General features: G+C 54.9%; 1 protein-coding gene and 1 long non-coding RNA gene across 2 annotated transcripts in view; one reads left to right on the plus strand and one right to left on the minus strand.

The window, feature by feature from the left end:
• MYT1L (myelin transcription factor 1 like) overlaps positions 1 to 22943 on the minus strand; it is a 333949-nt gene extending 311006 nt beyond the window's left edge. The window contains 2 exon segments of the mRNA XM_032496947.1: positions 20645 to 20737; positions 22885 to 22943. The gene's annotated coding sequence lies outside the window, so the exon portion shown is untranslated.
• LOC116668862 lies at positions 8172 to 9814 on the plus strand. The gene is made up of 3 exons (XR_004326080.1): positions 8172 to 8253; positions 8768 to 9061; positions 9296 to 9814. It is a non-coding gene; the product is annotated as an uncharacterized LOC116668862 (long non-coding RNA).
• Positions 22944 to 24274: the final 1331 nt, after the last annotated feature.

Consider the following 24274-nt stretch of genomic DNA (forward strand, 5'->3'; position numbering starts at 1 on the left):
TGGAAGCATTTCCAAAGTATGCTTCCCACAGATCAAACTTTTTGAAGTTGGTATAAATGAAAACATTACTGATTAATCTAACGAGAAAAAGTAACACCTTTCTTTGACGCTCTGCTCCTGCTGAGATGAAATCCTCATGTGCTTTGATGTTTATTTCTACTCTGATTAATGCCAGAGCACTGATCAGATCTGAAATCAGATCTGAAGTTGTGTTTGTTGATTGACTCCTGATTTGCAGCCCATGGGGGTGGTGAAGAAATAGCTGCAAAATCAAATGGTTCGAATCAGTAAGAAACTGCACATCTTTACACAAGACTGCGTCAGGCGGTCTCCTCAGTAATTGAAGCAATTTATGGTTTTGAATTTCTTTTTCATGCTCAAGAGCCCACTGAAAACTACCCGAAAGGCCTCCGGAGAGGCGTTCTCTTCAGAAATGCAGAACCAGTCTTCCTACGTGAAAATCAACGTATCACACGAGACCTTTGCATCAGAAAAACAATCTACAGAAAGACGCTCGCCCCCCTGCGCAGTGACCTTTCTTCTTTCTAGCTATTTTGCACTAGAATTTGCAGGAGGCCACCTCCTGGACTTGCAGGCTTCTGTGGCCTTTTTGGCCTGGAAGACCCAGCGATTCCTGTGCCGTCTAAGGGCACATTCGTGAGGACAGCAGGAAAGAAGTCCCAGCCAGAAAGGGGGCGTGAGTCCTGGAGAGAAACACCAGCCGTCAGGAGCTGCGCCACCGCGAGGCTGGAGATTCGAGGGGCGGACGTTCGTGCTGAGGTGTCATATTCAAAAGGCTACGGGTCAGGGAGCGCGCGCCCTCAGTGGGACTTCAGACCTGTGAAAGCCTCTAGGACGTCAGAACCAGTGGGAGAACGTTCCACATCCAGACCCACCGCTCGCCTTGTGGGAAACCCGTCTGGTCGTGCTCCCTTCAGCGATCACAGCAGAGGGCTGGGCGGGCGCCTCCGAGAGCCCCAGCTTCCTTTCTCAAGAAAAAACTGTCAGTAACACTGTCAAGGGCCGTTTGAAAGATGCCAGGAGTCAACCGATGAGGAAAATGCCTGGGACCAGCCGGGGCCCAGACGGCGCTCCCTCCGCCCTCGGCACGAGCCCCGCGCGCTGCTTCCCCGCGCTCCGGGCCCAGCCCCTCCCCGGGCGCCCCAGCCTGCTCCACCGGCAGGAGCGTGCGATGAGGGGCGGGGATGGGGCTCACAGACGGGGGCTGCTCCTTGTCAACAAGGGACCCAGGAATCGACTGTCCAGCTCTGGCCTCGGTGACCCCACCCACAAGGCGGGCGTTTGGGGGCCCTGAAGGCGCCTGCTCTTCTCCCGAGGGTTGAACTAGGTCACGCCTGCGGGTGGAACAGCGACGTTCTCGCGGCGTGTGCGGACCTCGGCGCGAGCTGCTGGGAGACGTCGCTAAGAAACGCTGCTGTGTGGCAAGTGCAATCGCCAGGGCTCACGAAGAGCCGCAGCTTCGAACCACAAAGCGAACGCGATGCCTGTGACCTACCTCCACCGCTTCGCATCGTTCATGCTTCTAATTTTGAATGATGAACACAGAGCCATCCTGCGGTCCAGCCCACGTCCTCTGTCCAGGTGGAAGGATTCGGGAATTTATTTTTTTTATCTTCCACATTTCTATCTTCCAGAAGCTTAATGAGCAGTAGAATTTTTATTATTTTTTTTTTACTACATTACACGTGGCTACTGAAATTGCCTAAAAGAAACACCTTTAGGTTTCCTGTCTTCTGACAGTTCCTATTCACAACGGAAGCCTGTTCTCCCATCTAAATGGTGCAACTACCCGCTGAGCTTCTTCAGAACCAGAAACGAGATTGTCACCAGATCACTCACCTGACCCAGTGCAGAAGGAGGAGAACTCGTTCCGTTTTGTGGTGTCACTTTAACAACCTCAGGGATGTCAGTCCTCGGGGGAAATTGCGCCAAACACTAACACATGCTGCTCCCAGGAGCCTTCCCTGATCTGCTGTTACAACGTCATTTTCCAAAATTTCAGTCTATTATTCTAGGAACTCATCTTGCTTCCCAGCTCCAAGTACTTATGTGACTCACAGTAACTGGCCTTCTTGGCGTCTGGTCTCAGGAAATCTTGGCAGAGCGACATTCGCCCTGTTCAGTGACCCTCCCTCACTTCCCCGCCTGTCTCCCCGGATGTGTTTGTTTCGTGGTCTCTCCAAAACACATGTTGCAGGCGTCTCCAACTCTTCTTCCAGTTTTGGGGTTTTGCTCATTTTTTATTATTTTCATTTTAATTATTTGAACACAGCTTTTTGCAATGTCTTCCCATTTCATTGTTCTTGGAAATTGTCAAAACGGAAAACTACATTTCTAACGGAGGTAGACACATGTCTTTTGGTATCTTTGCTTATTTTCACTGTAAATCTGATTACAGTCTTTTAGACAGGTCAGAAGGTGAAGGAGTATCAGCGGCTGGGACCATGACCCCAGCATCTCCTACTGTTCAGCAGGCACAGTCATCTGACTGGAACAAAGACAAGAATTAACAAGTGACTGCAGGAGCCACATCCTGGTCCCCCCTCCCGGATGGGTGTGAAACGGAATCACCTCCCATTGCCTAGTCCTCAGAAAGTTCACCGGTGGGCGTTGGCTGATGAGGAACCTCGGATTTGGCCAATGAGGCAGAAAGCAGAACGAGGTACAGAGCATGTTTGTGTGAAGCAAACTAAAACTAAATGAAGAAGAGAGCTGTGCAGACACCAGCACAACCCACAGTTAAAGACGTGAGGGAGTCATGGAGGTCGGTAACACCGTCACCGGTGCAGGGAGTGGCTGGATTACGGTGCACTCTGGTAAGATGAGACAGAAATGAAACCGACTTCGGGAAATTTATGCTAGATATTATCATAATCTCCTCTGGGACCAGCCGGAAAGAATATGCATGGAGAACCCCCTTTATGCCTTAAAAGAATAAAAATAAATTCAACAAAATTCACATGGAAACAAACTGGAGTGAGATCAAATTCGAGCGCACGGACTCGCACGCAGCCTTTGGGACACATCCTGCCAATATTTGTTCTCCTCCAAGAGTGGTTTTGAGTAACGTCGCCACGTGACGACATAGGGCCAGCTCAAAGTGGGGCAGTGACAACTCTGTGGCCCGCTGAGGGCTGGGCCTGCGCCGCAGCCACAGCAGGAGGCTGAGGAGGGCTGGGCTGTTTTTTGTTCTTTCCTTCGTTCTTGAATCCCAACACCTGGAACAGACGCTTTCTGGCGCATAGTAGGCACTGAATAAATTTTTTTTTGTGAATGAAGGAGGGGAGGGAGGGAGAGTGAGCTTTGGGGAAAATGATGAACAAATGCCTCCAGTGCCTCACGCATTTCCCAGATACTCTGACATTTTGAGATTCTTTATAAACCTCCCGATTTGCTTTCATATCTTCCCAAATAAAACTTTTTCATTAATAATTATGAGCTGCAACTGTAACAGCTGATCTGAGTTTCTTTGCTACTGACTCGAATTTTCTAGCAAATTAAATGACAAAATAAGTTTTCTGCTCAAATCCAAATAAAGTCACTTTTTTAGTACACAAGATTTTTTCTTCATTGATTATGCTGTGGGTAGAGGTTTTTTTATTTTTAGTGAATTGGAAAGTATTTCGAGGTCCTACCTATATGACAGGCACTAACACATACATCATAAGCAATAAATAATCCATCTCTTCAACTGAGAACAGCATAAAAAGTGTAATTCTTTTTCTCAAAAGGCAACGTGGAAAGCACAAATTAATTTTTTAAAATATAAAACACACTGAAACTAATAACTTCTAGTTGAGAATCGCCATTGCCCTTGGAGAGGGTGGAGACATTTATTCTTCCCTGAACGACCAACACAGCTCTTTTTTTGGCTAATTAAGTGATTGTTCCCATGAACCCTCCCTCCTTCAGTATTTAAGATAGCGCGTTTACACACACCTTGAAAATGAAAGAGAAGCAGGATCTTGCCGGCTTGAGGCGCCAGCCTGGAGCACACGTCCCACCCAGTTCGAAGACCCACACTGGCCTTGACTCAGCTCCCAGACAGCGGGGCCACCGTGCACATGCAAACCCATCCCAGAAGGAGCTTCAGGACGGCAGGACCCTCCCGACGTAAAATGGGTGAACGCCACGCCGCGTGGTGCAGATGAACTTTTGTCTGTAGTGCAAGCTCTGCTTCTGAAAAGGCTGCTTGCGCGCAGAGCGTGGGCGCGCACGGTGGGCAGCCGGCCAGCAGCGGGACGCGCAGCAGAGTGGGTTTACACGCAGACCCTCGAGCAGACAGCAGCTCACATCCTCCCAGAGCCCCGGCGGTCGCAGCCAGGAGACCCCTCCACCCTTTAACTTGATCCTGACTCCGAGTCCTTTGTTCCTGCCTAGATCTCCCAGGTTCTCGAAGTCGCCTGAGTCCTAGGAAGCCACACCTCAGGGGAGCATTATCTGCACCTGCTCCCAGTTTGCTGAGCATTAGACTGTGCACCGTGTGTACCCTGCGTGATTTCATCCTTGTGACAAATTTATGACATGAATTTTATATCCTTGTTTCTTACTTGAAAAAATTGAGGCTCAGGGAGGTTAACTTAGTTGACCAAAGCCCCCTGGCTCGTGGGCAGTAAGGTCAGAATCCGAACCTGGATCCAGTCAATCCAGAAGCCCAAAGCCACCCCCGCATAACGTTGGGATTCCACCCCCGCACGTGGAGTCCTGTGCACTTGTCCTGTGTTGGGTTTGGACCCATCCCAGCCTGCCTGGCACACTGTGCCCTCCCTCCAGCTACCCTGGTGTGCAGACCCAGTGTCCCTGCTGCCCACACCCCCCACCACGCCCAGAGCCTGAACGCCCAGGGTCTGATTCCTTGTCTCTATTCACGTCTAACAGTGGCTGGGACATTGAAAGGAGCATCTCTCCCACTTCCCCTCAAACACCCAGTGATCCCCAGGCGAACAAGAATCATTCTTTGTACTGAATGATAACGCTGCTTTACAGAGTGAAGAGCGCTGGACCAGCAGGGCACACCCAGCGCTCTTACAACCTAGTGAAACCAGCAGCCTAGGAAACCATCACGCAGCGCTTCTGCTGTGGATCACACGGTCCTTCTGCTGTGGATCATGTGGCGCTTCTGCTGTGGATCACACAGTGCTTCTGCTGTGGCTGATCTTGAAGGGCTCAGTTCCAGATTCCTCGTGACACTGACCAGGGACCATGGAGGGGTTGGAGATCATTTCCTTGAATGGACTGGTGATGCTTGGGCTGAGGCCCATGCCTCCAGGAACCCTGCGAAGTGGGGTGCTTGGGTGACACGGTGAAGCCCAGCCTTGGACTGGATGTCCCTGCAAGCACAGACGTCAGGTGGCGGTGAGTCACCAAAGGGCTGGTGGAGCTTCGAGCTCTGTGGCGAAGGTGGGGAGAATGATGCACAGCAGAACCCAGGGGGCCCTAACTAAGCCGGCAAACTGTTTTTAAAGTCATTTCTGATGTGCAAGAAACCAGGCCAGATGCCAGAAGGAGCACAAAGATGAGAAAAAAGATACTAAAATCATGAAATCTGTAGGGGGTCAGACTTGGGTTCAAATTCCTGCTCTACAACTTAACGACAATAAAACCCTGGGCAACTAGAATTCAGCTTATTTGAAAATACGAATAATGACGTCTACCTTTTAAAGTCGTCATTAGGGTGAAGTGGGACACTTAGTACGTTGCCTGGTGCAAAGGAAATTCAGTGTATGGGAGCTTTTGTTACTTCAGCAATAGAGAGTCCGCGGTGCGCGGAGAAATACCTGACGCGCGCTCCGTGGGGGCCCAGGTGGGCCCACGTCCCTGAGTGCAGCCGGGGCTCCTGGAGGCTCCAGGCAGCACAAGTTCACCATCTGAAGGAGGTCCTCACTCAAGAGCACGGGCTGCACGGCTCCCTGGCCGTGGACGAGTGACTCTACCTCTAGGGGAAGCTCCCTGTTCTGTGGGCTAGTGGCCGTGAGGGCCCGCAGCTCATGGGGGTGTAAGCACCACGCTGAGTGAGAGTAAGACATACAGAACAGCCCACGGTGCACAGAAAGCAGCCGGTCTCTCTTCTGACCACGGTGGTAACAGACAGGAAGGGGAGGACCTTACAAAGGCACTGGTGGGTGAAGGGAGTGGGAAGTCGGAGGGCGTGAGATCCACAGCTGAAGCACAGGGAGTGGTTCATCAAGAGCCCTGAGTGGGGCCGGGTGGGGGGCCGGCTCCAGGCGGGGCTGTGCTGGACTTCGGCGAGAGCGTCTCGCAGGCGGGACCGTGGCTCAGCCCCGCCCTCACAGCCTGGGCATGTCTCAGGAATCACTTTAAGAGGCTGACAAGCAGCGGCACAGTTCATCTCCCGGCAGCTCCAAAGGCAGGTACTGGGGTTGTACCCACTTCACAGGTTAACCACGTGGTCCTCAGGGAAGCCACGAAGCGGGGCATGGCTCACAGAGTCAGCGCATGGCAGAGAAGGCTTGAAACTCAGATCTCTCACTCCAATGTCTGTGCTTGTCCTGAAACACGACAGGGCTCCCCACAGGAATCGCCCGCCTGTGTGCAACAGGAAGCCAGCGCACCCTCCTTCAGGACCCCGGGTGGTTTCACACGGTAAGACCTCAATATTTACGCAGACTGTGCAGTAAAGATGAACGCGCCCAGGAGCCTAAGGGGCTCAGAGGGGTCCCATCTGGAAGCCCCAAAGGCCCCGTGCGCCACACCCGACCAGCTGGAGAAGGAAGACGCAGCCCAGCAAGTGTGAACTCACCCGAGGAAGAGGTTCGGGGGGAGGTGTTTGGGTGCAGGGGGATGCGCTGAGCTCAAGCTGTCCACGGGGTGGAGTGTCCCGCCGAGAGTTACATGCGAGTGTCTGCATCCCATGAGCTCGGACAGGGAGCTGCCAAGATGAGAGTTAAAACTGCGGAGTGGACACCACCCTCAAAGCAAGCATGAGGAGACAAGACAGGACAAGGACCAAGGACAGAGGGGTCAGAACAGCATCCAAAGATCCCACCACACTCAGTTCCCTTTACATTTGTCAATCCAATACTTGCTCTGAAGGTCTGACTTGAAAATTCATTTAAGATTCAGGCTTCTAATCAATATTAATAAAGGATGAGATTTGTTGCGGGAGAGCGGATGGGAATTCCAAAATGCCAGACACAGACATGTGAAGCATGTTGCCGAGTTTAAAACGAGGGCATTTTCTAATTTCCCAAAAGCCCATGTATGTTGGTCCATGTGTGCGCCTACTTGGACGGAAGTATTTTATTTTCTGAACTGCAAATAATCAATTTCTCTGTCATTAACTAAGAATAAAAGGTTAACGATGAAAGTGTGGGGAAAAGTAATCGATCTCCGAAACACAGACATTCAGCTTCCATACATTTTGCGTAAATGACCAGAGAGGTGAGGGGACTGAGGTCGCTGTCAAGTCACACGTGAAGGTGACCAGTTGCCTACACGGAGGAGGCAGCAGAAAAGAGAGAAGCAGCGGGAAAAACACGGGGTGGGAAACGCCTGTGACTGAAACACAGGATGTATAACTTCGGGGCCTGATTTCCCGCATTTAGACCAAGCCATGGCCAGTGAAAACAGCTCTTGAACGTTTTAACTCAAGAAATAGCCAGAGGTCTAACAACAACCACTGCTTAACACTGACACAAGTACTTTCAAGAAGTTTGGAGACCATGAGGGTGAATAGTGCACTGGCAAATGGAGACCAACGGTACCCGAGTCCTGCTGGGAAACCGTAACAGGAAGGCCCTCGGAGGGACCCCTTTGTCACTGATTTCCAGCGTGTGGCGTCCACTCCCCATGACGCATGCTTCAGCCTGAGGACACCCTGCAGCTGGGTCTCGGACTGGCTTCCCTTCTCAACATTTTAACGTCACCTCGGCCTTGAAACCAGGCGGTGTATGTTTAGGGAATTCACACTCGTTTAATTATTAGCCTAAGTGGAACGTAATTATGGAGATGCGTCTGGAGGGCGGGGGAGGGGAACGAATAGCCCAACCACGCCCGGAGCGCAGGGCGACCCGCGGTGCTCCCACGTTAGGCAGGAGGCGTGGGAACTCCTAGCTGTGCTCCCTGCCGTCAGGACGACAAGGGGTCTGGGCCCAGTGACCAGCACATTAGCTCCGCCACGGGCAGCAATGCGGTCCTGCCCCAGGAATACTGCTGGGTACGTCCCAAACTGTCCGGAGGTGAAGGATAAGACTAAAAATAATTCCAGTCCAGGTAAAATACAATCAAAAGAATTTCTGGAAAAATGGCCATGCCCTTGAACGCCCCCGGGTGGCCACAGGCGTTTCAAGACTGGCGTTCTGGCTTTCGGCACGGGTGACCCTGCCTGGGCTGAGATGGCAGCCTGGGCGGTTGGCTACACGCTCGCTCCACCTCCTCCCTCTCTACAATGAGGAACAAACACCCTCCTCCCCACTGGTGCTGGGAGGGTTAAGTGAGACCATGATGTGAGCGCGTTGCGTCCAGGCAGGGGTCGGGTCATCGCCACCCCAGGTGGTTCTTCCTCTGCATCCCTTACTTCTCACGGGACTGTATCTCCAGCTGCTTTTGCCTTCGAGCTCCCACAGGGGTCCTGACAAATCCCCTGTTCCGATCTCTGCCCTGTCCTCTCAGACCTCGGCTGGGTGATCCCCAGTGACCCCAGGTAAGTCCCCCAGCCTAGCCTGGCCTTCAGTGCTCCTCAACACTGAACACGCCGTCCCCTTGCTCCTCCTCCTCTGCCCCACAGCCCCGCCATCTGAATGAGCGACCCTGTGGCTTCCGGCCCACCCCAGCCACACAGCACCTGCTGCCCGGACGCCGCCTCCACCTGCAGGAGCTCAGTTCTCTTTGGCTCCCTCAGCCAGCGCCGCCTCCTGCTACCCCCAGGTCACACAGCCCTTCATCAGCTCCTGCAAAGGCCCTCGCGGCTTTCCATCCAACACGAGACGTTGCACGTCGGCACGTGTTAGGAATCCGCACGTGTGCAGACAGCAGCAGCCTGTGAGCTTCTGGAGTCGTCTTCATCCCATGCCTTCCACGGGTAGGGCCACACCTCTGTACTCACACTCAATGATCCACTCCCTTCCAGAGGATGTTTCCCGGCCCCGACCAGGTGGCGCACACGGGGACGGAGTAAGGAGGCGGGGAGGGAAAAGCTGTCACTGAGTCAGCTCTGTCACATCGGGGGTCGGCCCCAGAGGTGACAAAGGAGCAGGGGAGATGACAAGCAGTCTCCCTAATTGGTTCTCAATGTACACGGACCTTCTTTAAGCAGAGCAACGAAAGGACATCATAGACGACGTGCGATCACGCACAAGCAGTTAACAAAGAAGGGAGGGTGCGGCCTGCAGAGGACCTGAAGCCCGGCTGGAGCTGCACCACGACACCACGACTCCACGCCTCACGCCCGCCAGGCCAGCTCAGGGGCTGCGGAGACGCGCTGAGCATGGGACAGGCCCCCGAGGGTCCTGCTAATAACGACCCTCCTCGTCTGAAAATGAGCTGAAGCGAACCCCTTTTCACGTCTCTGCCCTCCTGGGTCACCTGGTGACCTGTCAGGACAGACACCCAGGTTCCCCAGGCCTCGGCCCCCTAGAGGGCCCCCTAGAGGTGGCCACCATCCCGGGGTCAGGTGGGGAAGCATCACCCGGGGACCCCGGCAGGCCTGTGTGCACGTATCTGCTTAAGGGTTCGCGCCACCGGGGGCCAGATCCCATGTGAAGGGTTCTGACCTGCAGCCGTGTGAACAGGCGACCTCTTTCGGTTTTGCTTTATTTCCCCGTCCTTATTCAGGTCCCAAGTGAACACAGGCCCTAGGATGCGGATTTCCGGGGTAGAACTTCGGGGAGCTCTTCAGAAACAGACTCAGACACAGAGCGCCAACTACGGTCACCTGGGGGAGGGGGGAGGGGTACACCAGGAGCCTGGGGTTTGCAGACACACACTGCTGTATACGAAACAGATGAACAGCCAGGCCCTGCTGCACAGCACAGGGAGCTGTAGTCAACACCTTGCAATCACCTATAATGAGAAGTAATGTATATGTGTAACTGAATCACTATGCTGTTCCTTAGACACCAACACAACACTGAATCAACTGTATTTCAATTAAAAAAGATGTGAAGAGTCCGTGACCAACACGGAGCGAGAGCCCTGAGGCCTCCGCCCGGGCGCTCCGTCTAGATGCGCGCGCTCCGGGCGACGAACACGGCACCCTGCGCCGCTAAGACGAGGCGCACACGTGAAGAACCACTGGGACCCGGGAGCCTGGCGAGCAGGCAGGGCCCTGGCCCGCGTGAGCACGAGGAATCGTGCTGCAGCTCACGGGGCTTTATTATTTTTCGCATAAAGCGTGAGCATCTTAATGAATAATTGTAACGACTATTGTAATCACTACCCAGATCAAGAAACAAAACATTGCAAGTACATCAAACGCTTTCCCTCAACCACGTGCCCTTTCCCTTAAAAAAATCATTCATTCATTCACTCGCGGGGGTCGCCGGAGGCCCCCGCCAGGCCGCCCGCTCAGGCACGTGTGCGCAGCCCCGAGCCTCCCAGACGCCGGGCCAGGAACGGCAGACGTTTGCCTTCTCAGGTCTGGAGACCGAGTCTAAGATGGGGGGCAGGAGCTCGGGTTTCCGGCCAGGCCCCTCCTGCCGCCGCACGAACGGCACCTCCGGGTCCTCCCCGGCCTCCCGTGTGCACAGAGACCTCCGGGGTCTCTTCCTCTTCCTGTGCGGACGCGAGCCCTGTGGCTCAGGGCCCCGTCCGCGTGACCCCGTTTAACCTCCATCGCCCCGAAGGCCTCAGCCTCCACAGCCACTCTCCTCGGGGGCTGGAGCTTCAACGTGCTTATCTGAGACACACGCTTCAGTCTGTTATCCGCAAGGGTCCCACTAACTGGGTGGGGACACGGTGGCCACTTTAAAGGGAGGCATGGAAATGCAAAGCCACCGGGCGGTGGGAGCAAGAACCCCCTCATGGCTCGGGCCCCAGCGCCCACGGCGCTGCCTCCGAGGGGTCCCGGCCGGGCCTGCCCGGCCTCCTGGCTCTTGGAAGAGGGCAGTGCCCCCTGCCCACCCGAAGGCAGGTGTGGCCAGGCCACCCCCAGCCTGCCCAGCACCGCCCGCCCTGGCACACCCTCCTGTCCCCACGCTGCCCTCTGGGCTCAGGGTCTCACCGCCCATCCCCCTCCTCGCCCTCCTCTCACCGGACCCGAAGCCCGGCTGCCCTGGGAGGCCCCTCCCGCCCTGTGGGGTGGGTGTCTTCACTTTCCCCGCTGCCTGCAGACCCTTGCATCTGCATCTTTAGGTGATAAAGCCTGGCGCCTCCGGGCCTCGTGCCCCTCGGCTCGGCCACCTCTCGGCTCCTCTGGACGCCCAGCCATGCTCTCCTGTGCGGACGTTTCCTCGCCCCCCGGGGCCTGGGCATCTCCCCGACATGCTTACTCGCCTCCCGTCGTCACACTTGAGCTCCCTCAATAGCCACAGCTGGATCTTTGCCTCGTCTGTTTCCCGCTGCCACCTCTTAGCTCACTCCTCCTCCTGCATCTCAAGCTCCTTCCCCCGTGGCCACCCTGCTGTCCCCGGGCTCGGCCCCCCAGGCTGGACCAGGTCCCCCGTCTAAGGTCTTGTCTCCTCAGCACTGTCTCGTCTCTTCTGTTCCTCTCTCCATCCATGGAGGCGCCCAGTCCCTGGGGAACTCGGCACCCAGGACGCCCCCCGACACCTCGTGGGACCCCTGGGCCCCCCTGAGGCACCAATCCTGCTCAGGCGCCGGCTGCCTTTCTCACCCGTGACTCCAGGAAGTAGCTCCCAGGTCCTCCCGCTGCACGCGTCACTCATTCTCCCACTCTCACGCTCACAGGCTGCTCCTTCCCGTCTTCAAAAAACAGTAAAAACGAGCCTCCCCGGAGCCTGGATCTGCCCACAGCTCCTGCCCCAGTCCCCGCCTCCTTCAGGGGCTGCCGGCACTCGCTGTCTGCAGTTCCTCTCGTTCCTTCTCTCTCCCCACCAGGGCGGCCTCATCCCCACAGACACACTGTGGTCCCAGATGCCAATGAGCTGGACGTGACCAAGGCCAAGGGCGGCTTCCCAGTGCTCTCTGCCCACCACCCATCTGCGGCGTTCCACACGGTACCCGCCCCTCCCCTGGCCTGGCCTCACCCCCTCTCCCCATGCTGCCCCTCGCGGTCCCCTTGCGGGGTCCTGCCCCAGGGCCTTTGCACCAGCTTTGTCGGCTGAGATGTTCCCTGTCTCGTTGCTTTATAAACTCCCCAACCAGCCAGACCTTCCAAACTGCCACATACAGAGTAGCCCTGGCTTTTTCCTACTCCAGCTCTGAGCTCCCTCTTTCTGGCTTCTGTTCCAACACAATGTGTTTCTATCTGTTCGCTATGGTCTGCCCTCCCAAACATACACACACTGAGATGTTCTTTCCTAAAAGGTAAGGGTTTTGTTTTACTTGCTATGCTAACTTTGGAGTTTATGTGATCATGTTTTGAGCAAAACAAACTGAATTATATAAAGTGGATAATACTCAGTACTGAGGAAAATGTCAAATAATAAACGACAGGAAAAACAATAAAAAGAGAGATTTCACACAAGGATTAAAAACATGTAAAGATGACGACTGATGAACACAACTTCTGGAAACACCAGCGGCCAGCATGGAAAGTGGGGTGTCAGACAGGCACTCGCTTCCCTGTGGAGTGTGGGGCTGTGCTGTTTTCAAGCTTTTTAAGGGGTTCTTGCCAGAAAGACTCCAGGTTTCATTGGGGAGCCTTCCATCCACCCAGAAAGCAATGCTTCTGAGGATTGGTCTTTTCCGGCCCGTTGGAGCCAGACCCATGCCAGGTGCTGGGGGGAGGCGGGACGTCGGGGCTCGCGGCAAACACCCACTCTGGACCAGCCGTGCTGCAACCTGCCCCGGCCAGGGCGAGCTCTAAGGCGCTGCGAGTCTGAAAGATGACTAGGGAGGGTCTGGGTTACAAGAAGGGAAATGCCGGGAAAGGCAGCTGCCGCCCGGAACCGGAACCGGGCTGCCTTCACCCCCCACAGGAGCACCACTGTGGGTGAGTCAGTGTTCATGCTCTTCGGGGGCTTTTAAACCTTTGGCCTTTTCCATTAAAATAAAAATATGATATAAAGACCGACTCACGCATTCAGAGTCCTCAAATGTCACAATTTAATTGCAATGCAAATGTAATTTTCTTCCAAAACTGTTTGGGAGAACTCTTACAGCGCGAACTCCCGGCTTCTGGTCTCAGTGGCCCTGATTTGTGAGTGTCTATGTGCTAGGAGGTTTGCGCTCAGTATTTTTCCTAAAAGAAATTCTGAGACAAAGGGGGAGTGTGATGAGAAGGAAGGTCTAGTGCAATTAAAGCGTGTTTTTAAATAGACAGTAAACGCTCACTCTGCCTACAAAGCTGCGGTGCGCGACGTCTGCGGTGACGTCATGGCGTGTCTGTGTGTCTGTCTCCTTATGACCACGGTCTCACCAAAGCCCTCACTCACCTGTGGTAAATGCAGCCTTGTGTGCGGTGCCCACGGTGTCATCCACGGGCAGACTCAGCAGGAGCGCCCGCTGCGCCACGGTCCTTGCATCAGACGCCGGGGGCTGGCGGCCAGGCTGTGACCCCACTGTGCACCACGAGGCAGCCCGAACAAGGAAGCCGGTCACCATGCAAGTTCACTGAGACAAGGTCAGTGTGTCTCGGGGCTGTGCGATGGCACCACGCGGACAGGGTGGGGCACAGAGTTGGGGCCCTGGAGGTGGTGTCCCCACGAGTGGGTGCTGAGGATGCCTTGGGGCCCCACAGGGGGATGCATTTGGAAAGGGAATTTAAAAAGGGTATAAAGATGTGTGTGAGCGTGTGTTCACGTCGGGGGGGAGCGTGTATGCACATGGCATGTGTGTGCATGTGCGTATGCGTCTGTGCGGGGGTGTGCGCTGTGTGCTGTGTACACACGTGTGTGTGTTGTACAGCAGGGAGGTGCAGGTTAACCACGTGTTTGGGGACATTAAGTACACAGGAACATCAAGAAATTCCATCCTGAAGAGTCAGTGGGCTCCAGACACTGCGCGGTTAACTGCTTTCAGCTCCACTCTGCCGTCTGGTCGTGGCTCTGCCCTCTGGGCTCCCTCTGGTCCCAGGGAGCTGACTTCCTGTCCGTGTGACGCCTCGAGAATCTGTCCTCCGACCTGGGGTGCCGGCCCAGCCTTTCGGTCGAGGACCACCAAGTGCGAGGGGCTGAGTGGTTTCCTTGGGGACACGGGCCGGTGGGGGGGGGCTGGGACAGCTGGGACAGGGCGCACCTGCCGTGCTGAGGTGACGTCTTGGGAACGCACGTGCTCCTCCCCGAGGTCCCCAGGTCGCCAAGGTGGCCGGGCACCCTCCCCCTTCACCTCACTGGGCCGCAGGAGGTCCTCAGCGTCTGCGAGACACGCCGTTGTCAGGCTGCCTTTAAAGAGAACGAGTGTTGTCTTCCTGGACGGTGTCTATGGTTGAAGTTAGGAGGACATGACCGTCATGCCGAGAGCCACACAGAACGTGGTCTTAAGCAGTGCACACACCTGCCGCGCCCACGCGGCACCTGTGCACGGGGCCCTGGAGCCGGCCCCGCAGACCTGCTCGCCTCGCCCACCGGGAACAGGCGGGCCTGGGAACCAGGTGACCCTGCACCACGTAGCAGACCGACGTGGCTCGGGCTGTCTGGGGCTTTCACCGATGTGTCGGGTACTTTGAAAACTCCCTTTGCAAGTGCACACAGAGGCGACCTCACAGCTCTGAGGATGAGACTGGGGGGCAGGAGGGACGCGGGAGACCCCGGTCATCTCTGCGCTGCCCACCAGCGGCCACTTCCACTGCTCACCTTGACAGCGTCCCGCTCCACATGCTCGTGAGGCTGGGGCTCCTCCTGCAGCGAGAGCCACAGGAGCGGCTTAGAGAAGGCAGACCTCAACATGACCATCTACTCATTTTAGGCTGACAGTGGACAGACTCTCACCCCGCCACAGACGTTCATAACAAATGCTACTCACAGACCACGTTTCCTCTCTTTGTCTCTTCTTCCTGTTCCCGTCCTCCATGCTCGATGCCACCCCCTCCTGGAAGCCCTCCCAGCTCTACCCATCAGAGGTGAAGTCCCTCCCCTGGGGCTGCCCAAGCACTGCCCGTGGCACCCAGCATTCACTATTCCTGTTCTCCTCTAAATCATAAGGTGCTTTCCAGGATGCTCAGTCTCTGCCCGTCTTCTTACCCAGCTCAGGGATTTGCACAAAGCAGCTGCTCCAAGACAGACCTTGTGGGAAGCACTCCTGCCGTCTTTACTCCACTGAAAGGATGGCTGGGCTCCGGGGGGTGTACAGGTCATCCCAAGGTGAAGGGAAGGGACAAGCAGACCACACGCGGAGGATGGACAGTAAGGGCAGAGAACGGCGCACACCACGGCGACACACACGTCCATGCCCCCAAGCCTCTACTCAGTCTATCAGTGAAAGTGTGTTCTCTAGAAAATAGGACTTGTCCAAATTCCCAGTGCTGATCCCATCCTTAGAACAGCTGTGGGCTGGGTGTTCAGCAACGTGGAAAAGAGCATTAATTTAAGTACGCGTCTGCAAAGTTACCACCGCCCAAGTGCCGGGCGAGGACAGAAGTGCAACTCAGGGATTGCATTTACAGAAAAAAATGTAGTCATTTACCCTTTGCACCAGAAAAAATAAAAAATAAAAAGCAATTAAATATCCAAGATACAGTCTGGATTGTGGCTAACCTAACCTACAAATCCACTGAGCTCTAGTGCGCTGAAGGAAAAAAATCATACTCTAACCCCAGCAAGTGTCAATGTCCATTTTTATGTCATTCCGTGAAATACTTTTCAAAATGCATTCAGTGTTACAAGTCACAGAAAAGTCACAAATTATTAAATCGATCCGGCTTTTGATTTTAAAATAGAAGAGGTGACTATTGATTCCAGAAAGCTATTCACACACAAAACCAAGGGCTTCTCCCACGTGGTGGTTACGATAAAGGAAATTCCACGTGAGAAGTAAGCAGGCACGTTCCGGCCCCATCAGAGCTGACGACGCGGCCACAGGGGCGTGTGCAGGGGCCCTGCCGCACGCGAGCCGCTCCTGGCTGGGCACCTCTCCGGCCCTCGTTCTAACCGTCTCGGCAACGTGCCCACGGCCTGGGCTCGTTCACCACGGTTCCTCCTGGCCCAGCTTGGGGGACGTGGGGCTGTGCTGGCCACTTGCCGGGCTCCCTGGCCCCCTCTGCGTCCCCCCAACTCCGCATCACTGTGACTCGAGTGTCACTGGGGGACAGGACTCGGGACCATCTCAGCCATCATCTCTGACCCCAGACACTTACACGTGGTGGTGAAGACAGAGGGGGTATCTCAGAAGGTCCCTCCCAAGTGACTCTTCCTTTTCAGGCCTGTCCAGTGCTTGACTGGTTCGTAGTGTCTTGAGAGCTGTGACACCGAGGACCCCCCACAGGCTTCTGGTCTGGGCACGAAAGACAGAACTGTTTGTTCTGTGCTTTGGGACGTTATAAGGGCCAACGGTGTGGGCTGTCCCTATCCTGCAGGGCTGCTCCTGAACGGGACTGCCGCCTACGTGTGAGGAACACAGAGCCCCCACGCTTTCGCCCCGTCACAACCACGCGTGGTCGTCACAACGGTCCTGCGTGCACGACCTCCGATCCCATCCCTCACCTGGCTCCACGCTTGACTCTGCTTCTTTACGAGAAATCGCATCTGATTAAGTACAGCCTCTGAGAAAAGTGAGGAAAGGAAATGTGTGTCCAGCTTCTGCCCGTTTGACAGTATAAACAAAACCCCTCACAGACAGAGACAGAGACAGGGAGGCCCTGCACTCAGCTCAAAGCCCACCAGCCGACAGACCCGGACGAAGGGACCCCCGGGAGAAGCGATCGCACACTGACGGCAAGATTACACGGAATCCGAAAGAGCTAGGAGATAGGAAGCAGCAAAAAGAAGGATCAGAAAAGGGGGAAAGTGAAAAGTAACAGAACCGGTCAGAAAGCTTTAGAAGTAACACGAGATTCACGAGCAACCGGACACATCCATGGACTAAAGTGTGAACCTGCGAAGAAGGTTCTCTTCCCACAGGGGGGGTTAAGCAGGCAAGAGAGACCCCACCGGACCGCAGCTTTGGCCGTTTCCGGGAACCAGCCTTAAAGGCGCCGGCTACACGTCGCCCCCACACCTGGGCTGCACGGGTCGCGTGTTTATAGACGGACGCACGTTTGCCGTCACTCCCACACCCACACACGTCATCGGCCTGGGTGCCGGTCTTCACCTCTAAGACAACCGGGTGGTCGAGAAACGAGGGCAGACCCGGAGCAGCGAGTGCCTCCTGACCCCGCAGTGCGGTGCACGGGCGGGGAGCCCGACTCCTTGCCCCCGACCAGCCTCTGCCCCCCACTCGGCCTGGGGCGCCCCACACATCCTCCGCCTCAACGTTCCCCTCCTTGAAGTGCGACGGCGATATTCCCTAGCTGGGGGGTCGTCGGCCTGGCAGGACACCGTCCCTCCACAGACGTGTCCGCGACTGCGCCACGGGCACGCGGCCTGAGCGAGCGGAAGCTTCCGGAAAACAGACCCCCAGCCTGAGAGGCGTGGGCGCTTCCGGCATGCGAAGCCATCCCACGGGTCTGAGGTTAGAGCCCTGTGGACGTTACACAGGCCTCCGCCTTGGAGGCAAAGAGAGCGAGGCCCCGGGAGGTGGAGGGGCTGGAAGAGGCGGATGTGGGGCACACGCCCTGAGCTCTCCCCCCGCTCCCTTCAGGCCTGTCTCTTCCTCCGATCTGTGCCCACGGCAGCTTCTCACGGCACCGCTACTAGCAGCTCAGGGCAAGTGCCTTTGCTTACTTTTTAACAAAACTCCGGGAACCTGCATGCGGGCGGGGAGTATGGCTGTCCTCACGCCCGACGGCGGAGCCCCTCCCACCGGCCATGAGCACGGCCGACAGGTGAGGCCGAGAAATGCGGCGGGCTTGGCACGGCGGCACTTCATCACCTTGCATAGGGCAAGTCGCTTAACTTGTACGTTTAGGAAAACATAGTGTCATCAAATGCTCAAAATGCTATCACATGAAACAGGAGTCAGCCCCTTACAGCTAGAGCAGTTTCTGACCAGAGCAGGTTCTTAACATAAATCCCTTGAATTGGATTGAACTGAAGGGAACTGATTCTCTATCTCCCCAGAGGCTGAAATTAGGAACAGTAGGTACATAATACAAAATTTCAAACGGTAATTTCACCTCAAGAATACCGTGATTACTACCCCAGCCCTTCGCACAGCCCCACGGCGGAACGGGCCACCTCGCCTGGAAGCAGGCTGGCCCTTCCGGGGAATACTCACAGCACAGTAGAAGAGCTCCCCTTGGGGCTGGGTGGGGACAGAGACGTCGGACGGGACAGTCTGCAGCGCAGTGTGATGCACGCGAGGAGACGCGCCCTGATGGGCGTGGACCTCAGAGAACCCCGAGTGAGGCCCGGAGAACAGCCAGGGTCACCAGAGCAAAAGCTAACGACGAGACTGCGCTCTCAGAGCGACTTCACGGCAGCGCTTCCCGGTCCGCGGCTCAGGCACCCAGGGCAAGGGCGGAGCCTCGACAGCAGGGCTGTGCCCTGTCCACTGATGGATCAGTGGTGTCCTCGCTGCGTCTCACGCACAGCAGGTACTTCAAATGACGAGTCCGTCAACGAACAAGAGAATGAAAGTGTAGGATCTGGAGCTGAGCTCTCGGGAATTTGTAATGCATGGAGAAATAAAACGTTAGCCTTTTTTCTCTTACACGATGAGATTACTTTTTCTTAAAGTCAAACACAGAAGTTGTGTGCAGATCATGGAAACACCGACACTGGCTACGTTTAGAATCACAGAGCACACACGGTCACACAGCCACACGTGCAGAGGGGGCGCACCTTGAAAGCATGTCCTTCTCAGGCGCATTAGAAGGTGCACGTCCTCTGACTCAGCCACTGTGCTGTGAACTCACGTGAGGACATGACAGCATGCGAAAGCAGAGGTCAAATGTTGGCCATTACAGCTTTCTTTGGAAAGCAGAATTTTTAAACGCCGACTGATAAAGCGACAGCAGAAGATTAGATACATGTCAGCACACGATCTGCCAAGTGAAAAGGAGGAAAGAACGAGGTGTATGGATGATCTGTCTTAAACCAGGAAACAGTAGCACCGGCTTTCAGTCAAGACGTTAACTGTGATTTTCGCTGAATTCTGTTTTTTTCAGAGTGTTAACATTTTTATTATATAGTTGCATTCTAATATTTTAATTTTTTCTACAATGAGCATATCTTAATCGGGTAAAGAAAACAAAAGTTAAAAAGCCTCCTTCGCTGGCAGTTCAGTGTCAGCAGGAGGGCCAACATTCTGAAGACGGGATTCCGACGATGCCACAAAAACGCGAGGGAGAGGACAGACAGACGCCCTAGAAAATGCTGCCATTTTTGAACAATTAAAAGCGAATCGTTTGGTAAATGAAGAACACAGGTTCATGTCTCACAGCCTTGAAGGGGACTGAAGCTGTCTTGTTTGTAAGAGAAGCATTTCTCAGCCCCCATGCCCCCTCTCATGGTCCAAGGGGAAAGCAGGGACCAGAAAAGTCTTGGGTTTGCCTCAAGGTCACAGGTCAGGGCAGAGGTCGCCAACACGCTCTGGTCAGGAAATGCTCCCCGTTACAGAGGTGGAAATTAATGAAATTACATGTCAGGATAGATGTGGAAAGGCATACAAATGACCCCCTAGGACGCACCACCCCGGGGAAAGGAAACTTGGGGCCGAAACTCCGGGCGGATTCTTCGAAATCGGTGTGACCAGGCCGGCCGTCCAGCTCGCCCGGCCCGGGGCCCTCACGTCTGCCAGGAGGCGAGGCTCCCTCCTTTTGGAGGGCGCGGTGAGGAATGAAATAGACCGGGGGAGGCTCACACAGCGCAAGGACGCTGGCAGCGCGTGCCGGCCGTGAACAGTTTCCCTCTCCATGTGTGGGTCAGCGGTCAAGAGGGGTCTGACAGAAGAATGACATTTGAACAAACATCCCCCTTGCCCCCTACTCTGAGTCTGCCACACGCCCACTGGGAAGACAAAGCGGGTGCCAGGACCTGTGTGCTCCAGGACAGGCTCAGTCAGGATCCCCACCAGTCCATTTTAAGACGTCATGAGGCCGCACGGAAAATTCGGAAGCCGTCTGAGATCTGCAGACCCCACGTGAGTGTCAGGAACGAACAGTGAAGAGATTAAACCCACCGCGCAGAGATGTGAATACGCTGGCTGGTCAGTGCCCTTGGCTTGATTCGGTTCATTTCTGAAATATCTGCGTTACGTGCGAGGCTCTGTAGATGTAACGATTTCCAAACGAGTCATGGCTGATGTACCGTTAACCCAGGCCTATTTAATCAACTAAACAAAGCATGAAATCGAAGCATCTAAAGAGCCAAACAACAGGACACACCGGTAGAAAAGACCCTTTCTCCAAGGGCCTGATCTGGCAGCAGGCATCCCTGCGCTGCCAGGTCTGCTTGTTTCAGGTGACCATGCGGTCCTAGTGGACCACAGCCCCGCTATGTTAACCTACCATGCTCGGCGACTCCTCAGGGGTCCACGTGGAGCAGACAGGTGTCCAGACAGCAGCTGCGTGCACCCCGGCTCCGCCTCCGAGTGGGCTTCTCTGCATGTGAGAGAGAGCAGGACAAGGGGTTAGTGGAACTGAGGCTGGCCCTCGACTCGATGAGGACGCATGGTGTCCCCATGTGTAAGCTGTTCTCCTTAAATTAGCGGAGGCTGTTCACACATGCATTTACACTCATTGCCCCGCAGCCGGGGAAGAGGCCTGGCCCTACACGTCCCTGCCATGTGTCATCCAAGGGGCAGTGCTTTCAAAACAGAAGTCTGTTCTTTAGTAAAAACTAAGGAACAAGGGCAGGTGTGTGAAACCTGAGTCAGTCCCTAGGTCCCTGGCCTCCCTGCAAAGACACCGACAAAGGGAGCTGACTCAGAGATGAGCTCAGATGCCCAGGGCGCCACCTGCTTGTCAGGGGGCAGTCCTGCTGTCCGCAGAAGCTCCTGGGCCGCAGGGCAGGGTGTGCACCTGGGCTTAAATACACCCGGCAGTGCTGCCAGGTCAAACGAGGATCTCACAGATCGCTCACGGAAGGCCAGACAGGACTAACTCAGCAATGAAAATAATTTTTTTTTAATAATAAAAGTACAGAAAGGGACGAGGGAAGAAGGAAGTTTCTGGCATTTTCCTGTCTTCCAGGCTGCCTGAGGAAAAGGACCCCTTGGGAACGTGAGTTCACTTTTCTAACCCCTGACCTGATTCACTCCCATCTTAGCAGCTCTGTGGGAGGAGACAAGAAACGCGAGACTTAGGCGCCCCGCTCTGCATGGATTTCTCCCTCCGCCTGAGATGCCCTCCCGCCCTGCCCCCGCCTGCCCGGCAGCACACTCCCTCCCTCCCTCCCTCCAGGGCAGGGTGCGGCCAGAGCAGGGCCTCCGTGCTAATAGCAGGGGAGCGCAGACGGCCCCTCCTGTTGCTGAGCACCTCCCGGGAAGCCGAGTGCCCTGCAGCGGCCGGGCCACTCACTCCTCTGAGGCAGGAAAGGCCATTCTGTTCCCACTCGCTCAAGGCGCTACGCCACTCGCTGAGACGCGCAACTAGGCGTCCAGACCAGCTCGTCCTGACTCAGGGCCTCGTCCTACGTCTCCAGGCCACCCTCCCGCTTCTCAGACCCTCTAACACGTCGGCCCTGAGCCCTAGGGCTTGCGGGCAGGCTTTGGCCCAAGAGCAGAAACAGTCTTCTGCAGATGGTACTGGCGACTCTTCCCAGACAATATAATCATCATTGAAAGGAGGAGGCCATTTGAGAGCATTCAAGATCAATAAAACATAGATACACTTTTAAAGGGAGTGGAGCACGTATCAAGTGTCTGGTGATTTCTAATAAACGGGAAAAATAAAACCAAGAAGCCGTTAGAAGACACTTAGGAGAATTTCAGGCCTTGGGGGGCGTGACCGAAAGTGCCGGCAACTCCGGCCTCTGCCTGGGTCCCACACGCCACTGTGAGCCGTCGGTCAGCGTTCTGGCGGCTCTGATGGCCCTGGAGGGTCCCGGCTTGGGCGGGGCAGACGAGGCCATCTCTGCACCCGAGACGCAGGCACAGCCAGCTGACGTGCGCACGCCGCACACGCCTCTCACGTAAAATTGCCCTTGCTCCGATTTGGTTTTAATCAAGATTTTTCTTTTTAAAAACCTCAACGAATCGAAAGATGTTTACACGATTTCAGGTTTGTCAAAACAGACTACTGGATTTTAAAACGCTGGGGAAAATGACTGAGTTACTCAGTCCATTATCCTTCACACCTTTGTTACGCCCCGTGGAGCCAGCATCCCGGCCCCAGCGCAGAACTTACACAAACGCTCAGAACTAAGGGCCTTACAGGATCGTTAAGTAGCGTGGGTCCCTCCCAACCTTTCTTTTTAAGTCTAAGACTATGGAACACCTGTTTACTGTGGATGAGAAAATGACAGCATATTTCAGAAGTGACCTTCTCGTTTGTAAGTGGAGGGTAACAGACGGGGTGATCTCTGAGAGCCTCGTGACCCCACAACTGGGCTTCAGCTACTAGCACGTCAGGGAACTCGCTCTACCTTACACGAATATTCCAGTCACTGAGTGATTATTTCACAGTCTTCAAACACACAAAGTCGTAGTCATCTCTGCATCGATATTAGCACTTTCAAACAGAAGAAAAGCGATACGTTTCTGTGGAAATAATAACAATGGAACTGAAACCTCAATAGACAGGCTAACCCTGCAGCTCGGTTCCAGCCGTGGAGCTGCACACACTGGAGGCGAAGCCCTCGGGTCCGACGTGTGGGGCTCCTGGCGATGCGGGCTCTTGCTGGAGCGTCTCCCTGTCCCCTTCGAGAGGTTCCCCGAGCACGATCACTGCAGCGTTATTTTTCATCAGTTACACTTCCTGTCTCCTTTTCTGATGCGCTGTGGCTCATTTCTGGAGAAAGGAAGATACGTTTCCAATGACCTGAAACTAGAGGCTACCGTGCGCTGTGATGAACACTCGCTGCGTCGCTGAATCCTCGCAGCACAGCGGGCGCACCCTAACGCTGACTGTGCAGAAGCAAACACGATGCACAGAGATGCTACGCAGCCGGCCAAGGTCATTAACTCGTGAATACAGCAGAGCTGGATTTGAACCCTGGCAAGCTAAGTCCCCAACACGCGCTCTCAGCACCACTCTAGGTCCTCAGTGCAGGCAGAGCTCACTCTTCTTAAACAAAATCGTCACACGCCCAGACAGAGCAAAGGCCCGGGAAGAGCTGGATGAAGGACTTTCGCTGCCTGGACCACCCACTGCCCTGCGGTCCAGCGCGCCAGGACATGGCCACACAGGCACCTGCGCACGCCACATCTGGTCAGCTTAAGCTGGGACGCGCTATAAACGTAGAATACACACCGGATTTCATGACGGCACAAAGGAAGGACGCAGAATATCTCGTTAATAAATGTGTGCTGGTTGCCCACTGACATGACGTTATAGGTTAGATGTAGCACTAAAATGAATTCCATCTGTTTAGTTTGATTCCATTTACTGTTGGCAAGACAGGTCACATCACACACACAATTTCGTGGCTCACGTTACACTCCTGTTGGACAGGGCCGATCCGGAGTCTCCCTTATCGGCTTAATTTTATGATCTGCTACCTTCTGGATTTTTATCAGAACAGAGCCAAGGATATACGCTCAGAGCAAACACACTCTTGCTGGAGGTCAGCACGACACGTCCAGGCTCAGGAACGGTAGGGTTATGTTCTTCTTAAAACTCACAGCTTCTTAACTCAAAGTTGGTTAATAACGAAAGGCATTTTCTCCAAGGTAATTACACTTTTAAAAACTGTCTATGTTTTGATATAAACCACGGGCTCCCTCCTCTGCTCTCCTGCAGGCTTTGCGGCCTCGACAAGAGAGGCAGGTGGAGGCTCCTCCCCCACGGGCGCCCGCGTGATGGGGATGCTTGTCGGGGAAGACAGACGCCACTGGAGACAGAGTGGACTGAGCAGTGTAAAGGACGACTGTCTGTCCCTTAACTCTGAGAAACCCCGAGACCCGTGTGCTGGCAGGTGGGCGTGGGCTTTTCTGCACAGGAGCCTAAGACTTTGCTTCTTTGTGTCCTTCCGTTTGT

The sequence above is a fragment of the Camelus ferus genome, chromosome 15 (genome assembly GCF_009834535.1).
Source record: "Camelus ferus isolate YT-003-E chromosome 15, BCGSAC_Cfer_1.0, whole genome shotgun sequence".
Lineage (NCBI taxonomy): Eukaryota > Metazoa > Chordata > Mammalia > Artiodactyla > Camelidae > Camelus > Camelus ferus.